The sequence below is a fragment of the Lactuca serriola genome, chromosome 3 (genome assembly GCF_051521515.1).
Source record: "Lactuca serriola cultivar US96UC23 chromosome 3, Lser_US96UC23_V15, whole genome shotgun sequence".
In the NCBI taxonomy this organism is placed as follows: Eukaryota; Viridiplantae; Streptophyta; class Magnoliopsida; order Asterales; family Asteraceae; genus Lactuca; species Lactuca serriola.
In genome coordinates, this window is record NC_136410.1 from 286,936,470 (window position 1) to 286,942,081 (window position 5,612).

The 5,612-nt window shown below is 30.6% G+C and overlaps 1 pseudogene; it reads right to left on the reverse strand.

Moving 5' to 3' along the window:
- Positions 1 to 2,925: 2,925 nt before the first annotated feature.
- Positions 2,926 to 3,659, reverse strand: LOC145094928 (pectinesterase inhibitor 9 pseudogene; annotated as a pseudogene).
- Between the last annotated feature and the right edge of the window lie 1,953 nt (positions 3,660 to 5,612).

Consider the following 5,612-nt stretch of genomic DNA (forward strand, 5'->3'; position numbering starts at 1 on the left):
CAAATGAAGAAATATAATAAACCCAAATGAAGAACCATGATAACCAAAAATATTAAAGAAAAAAATCTTGTTTAGTTGTGCTACCCAATTTGACCAATAGAGAGAGTGAGAAAGAGATCTGGTTTCATATCTATCCGATAAGGAGATAAACCAATGTCAGATCTATAAAAAATATGCAGTAAAGTGTCTTCACAACTTCCATACTTTACATTAGCTATTTGCATGCATTTATACACACTATGTATGTACTTTTTCACGTACAAAGTTTAGCCTTACATTTATATAGTATGATAGTCGTACATAGCCCAATAGACAAACACATCGCCAAAAATACAGGCACATAAAATAAAGAAAAATATGATTTCAGGTATCACACAAACATTTACATCTAACATTAGACTTACAGATCATAAAATCTATTAGCTCATTTTCCCTCGTTTTCAAGAAAATCCCAAATAAAAAGCCTGAAAACCACCCAAAAAATTCAAGAAAACGAAATGGTTTGCTTCTTACTAGGCATTTGTTAAAAAATGGCCATCTTGGACGCCCTAACCGTGGAAACCATGGAACTTTAAAAAAAGGAGAAAGAAACATCATGTAACATTACAACAAAATAAAAAAATGGAGAGGATGAAAGGGCCCAAATTTGTTTATTCTTGCCCATATCTGAGAGGATAAAGAGAAATGACAGATATCAGCTGCACCTGGAAATGACAAATTACTGAAAAAGTATAAGGTCACACAAACACACCTACGCTTACAAATAAACACTTACACACAAATATATATAGATTTGTTAAACAAAATCATAAGTGTGAGAGAGAAACATCTAAAGAAAGAAAATTGAGTACATAAAATACACCTACACTTAAATAACTTAAAACTCATAATCAACATAAAAAGATTAAGAGATCGTCACCTTCACATAGACCTATTTTCAAAAACTTAAGAACCAAAAGAAAAATAAACCAAAATGGGATGGCGTTAAAATCTCTTCCTTATTTGTGGTTCCATTTTGTAACATCTGTAGTGTAGGAAATCCCAAATCATACCTGCAAGTTCAGTTCAAACGAAAATCATAAAAAGAGAAAATACAATATATGAAAAGAAAAACCTAAATAAGAAAGATAATATGGGGTGCTTACTTGGGTTTTAGTTCCAAATAATCCTCGAATATTGGTGACAGCAACGTGAGTGGTGGAGGCTGGCAGATTTGTGATAAAGAAGATCACCGACGCCTATGGTGGTGAAGGAACAACATCATAGGTTAGCTAGCCATCGACGGAAGAAGGAGAGCTTGGAAACACAAGAGGAAGCAGTTGCTAAGGAAAAGATGTCAAATAGAATTATTTAAAGAGAGACAAAGCGATGGGAAGGGTGAAGAAGAAGCGGCAAATATTAGGGTATCTCCATTTTGGTAATTGCCGATTTGAATAAGCTATTTTGAAATTTTGAATTACCCCCCTGAAGCTTTATTTTTTGTTTTCTCCCCAAATCTTCATGAGTGGTATAGAGCCTTTTGTCCAATTTTTATGGACCACGTGGCTAGCAAGTAGGGTAGGGAATGGGTTCAACGGAGTTTAAGTCTCTATGCATAAACTAATAGTATATTGTGCAAACAAACTTATACCTCTGAATTTTATGATATTATGTACTGATTTGTTATACATTGAGCTTAATTAGTTGTATTTAAGACTTGAAATATGTATGGACTATATATATATATATATATATGGGGCAAATCAGTAAAAAATGCATAATGCTTTGGAAACCTTAAAACCTAGAAATTCAATAGTAATACATAGAAAAAAATATTTTAAGATATCTAATCTTTTTTTTTTTGACTTTATATGGATAAAAATCAAAAATTTTGGAACAAATTCGCTGACAGAAATTTGAAATTTATTTTTATAAAAATAAAAAAAAATATTCTAATTTTAATTTTTGCAGTGATTTTATAAAAAAGTAGCGATTTTTGTATTTGTAATTAAAATCAAAATAATTTGATATTTCAAAGTATTTTTTATTCATTTGTAGGGTTTTTAGGGTTTTTTTAGATTTATGCATTTTCTATTGATTTTTCTATATATATATATATATATATATATATATATATATATATATATATATATATATATATATATATATATATATATATATATATATATATATATAAAAGGTGTTAGTATTTCAAGTTAAAAGAAATATGACAGGTTTAATTTGAAAATGAAAACTTATATAATTAATAAGATAGACAGAAGACTGGAAAGCTATCAAATGGAAAGTTATCTCACAAGCTATCAAGTGGAAAGTTATCCCACGTCGACCTTAGGGTAAAGTTTATAGAAGCTTGCCATCATTTCTTATTAGGAAGGGATTCGTACAACAGTTTTTCTACCTACATAATAATTCATAATTTTTGAAGTTTAACGAAATGTATAAATTATTGTGAAAGCATCGGCGAACTACTTAAAAAAGTTGTATAATGACTACACTTGGTGTTTCTTCCTAAAGGGGATCCAAACGAGTTCTTTTTCTCTTTTTTTTTTTTTATTTTTTTTTTCATTATTCTTTTAAGTTTTAAATTTACCAAATCCTGTTTTGATCTGCTCAGCCATATGGATTTTACTAAATTTACGGTTATTACCTGTTTAGAAGTACGTGGTCTTTTAGACTGACTAAATGTTTATTACATGTTTAGAAGTACGTGGATACTCTATTTTCATCGCCTATATTCTTTGTAGTGATAAAAACATTTGATCTATTGATTATGTGTTTAACCAAATGTCACGACTGATTTTTCAAAAACAATGCAAGACTTGTAAATTTATATATTTCTCAAAACTTGATATTCACATATTACATCGACCGTATATCGCTTCGACATGAATTAAATTAAAGAAATATTTCTCAAACACAACCATATAATTTAACATAAAACCTTTTTTAGTTTGAAATATGTATATATATAAGACTCTATAATAACCAAATTTAAGGGTTCCTGATGGCGCGAGAAGCACGATGCCTTGTAGTGAAACGATTGAACATCCCAAGAGAATTGCTAGCGAGTTGTTTAACGTTCAAAAACCGTGCTTTAATCATACTTTTTACCTTATACCCAAGTGTGTCCCCCAAAAGTCCATCCATACATGTTGTAGTGTCCGTTAAGGCAGCACTTACCCACGACTTAATGTTACTCTCATGCCACACAAATTTTTCTTCCACATCTGTATCCATTTGTTGTAATTCTTTGACGGATTGAGTAATTTGGTTTACTCCATAACTGATTTGATTCAGACAGTCTTCCAAAGCCTGGTATTCTCCAGGATTCTTTGTTTTGTTGTATTGTTTTGCTATCATGCCTACATAAACCTTGGTAAACCGAGCTTTGACTAGACATGTGGTTAGCGTGATTTGAGCTAATCTTCGTGGGCTTGGTAGTTCTTTTTTGGTAGTATAGGGTAAAAGAGTTCTCACACATAGATCAAAGTATATTGTTTGTTGGCATTGTGCCTGAAGGTACATCCTTGCACGTGAGCGCGACTCAACTGTGCCCGAAAAACCAAAGATGGTGAGAGAGATGATGAAGAATGAGAGAATAATTTGAGCCATTTTCAGCTTTTGTGCGTTGTGTATTAGGGTTGAGAAAACATGAAGAATGGGTAAGGGATTATATACAAGAGCTTGTCACATGCTTTCCTATCATATTGCACATGGAACTTTACTATAATAGTAAGTACTATGTTAGAGTAATTAGCAAATTTAAGTAACCTTTTTTAAATAAATCATGACCGTCCACTTGCGAAGATAAATATCGAAGGTTGACTTTTGACCTAGTTCACAAATCCAGATCATATATAAAACGAATCTCAAAGGAATATTTAATCAGTTTCGGATTATTTAATTATTCAGATATGAAAGTATTGGAAATAATTCTAGATTGTTTAGGATTTAATTTTTTAAATAAAGGAAACAATTAAGTTTTATACATTCTTAGTAATTATTGGGTATTTTTTAACGGGCGTAATTATTAGTGAATACCTAAATATGAGTACGTAAATTCAAATGTTTTAAATGGTTTAATCAGTTTAAAAAAGCATGCAAGCTAACATGTATTTATTACAACAACTATATCATACTATTAATTTATTAAGATCTTAGGTTAATAGAGTGAACCCGTACAGCAATTCGAAATACTCGTAAATGTAGACATGAATTTTAAAAAATCTAATCAAATAAGATCCAGTACAGTGAACCTAAAAGAAGATTACAGTTCAAAATCGGAAAGGCATAAATCGAAGGTAACATTCAAAAATTGGACCAAGGCAGTGGGATTGAACCTGTGAGAGGGGTCGCCTCGCCGGCTGGAACGCTGCAGGATTCGCCGGTGGAGATAACAGACGTATGGCCGCTTCGTTTTTTTACCGAGGGCGGAGTTTGTTCGGTAAGAAAGAAAAAATTAGGGCAGGATATTTATTTATAAGTAAACAACCTATTTGGTAAATAATTTTAACATTATACCTATTAGGTAAATAAGTTTTTCAAAAACACCAATCTGGTTAAAAACTCGGTTAATAATGATATTATAAGGATTGTTTCTTTCGGTCCAAATATTATAAATATGCTTATTCTGTTTGGTGGTTTGCACGAGTTCAATTTAGTTATCTAGTCGGTTTTAAAAGTCTTAAGGCTTATAATTCGTATGTAAACCACTAACTATAGTTATAAGGCCACAAGATGGGATGGCTAGGGTCAGCAAAGGCATGCATTTAGTATATACGTACTTATGTATGCAAAGACTTAATAAAAAGTGTCTGTTTTATATGAAAAACTTTAAAAGTGTGTTAAAGACATGTTTAGTTCATCTACTTAAATAAGACGATTTATGATGTGGATTCTAAACTGAGATCTTTTTGAAAATTACAACAAAATTCTATTTGTGATATCTTCATATATGGAAAAGATAAAAGGTTTTCACATTTCTTGAGAGGAAATTATTATTCTAAAATAACAATTTTGATTTAGGTCTATAACATTTTATGGTTTATCAAAGTATCTAATATACTTCTAAACAATTAAACATTTTTAAAAATTATATGTTGGATTAGACATTAGAATTTTCACAACATGAAGGCAATATTATATAAAGGAGTCATGTGATTAAGAATCAAATACTTCCATTAATTAATCTTTTTACCCAAATATTATCATTATTATATGAAATCATAGAAGTAAATATTTAGAAGTTATGAGTATGAGTAGCTTACAAGGGTTGACCATGCAATTGTGTAAGCAATGACAAAGATGGCCATAAGACAAGCGTGCTTGTCTTGAGCTGATTAAACCAACATGTTGCTTATTCAACACAATGATTAAATGTCGACTATTGTATTTCTTAAATATCATCGTTTTCTTGATAAAAAAAAGGAATTGCATTACAGAAATTAAATCGTTTTGATAAACTATTAAAACGTTTTCAACCGTTGTCCAAAACTAGTCGCTAAAAATTTACCATAAAAAATGGTGATATATTATCAATTGAACATATGCTTTAACAACCAAAGAGCTTCTAGCTCAGTGGTATCAGATATTGTCATCCTTCTTTGAGGTTG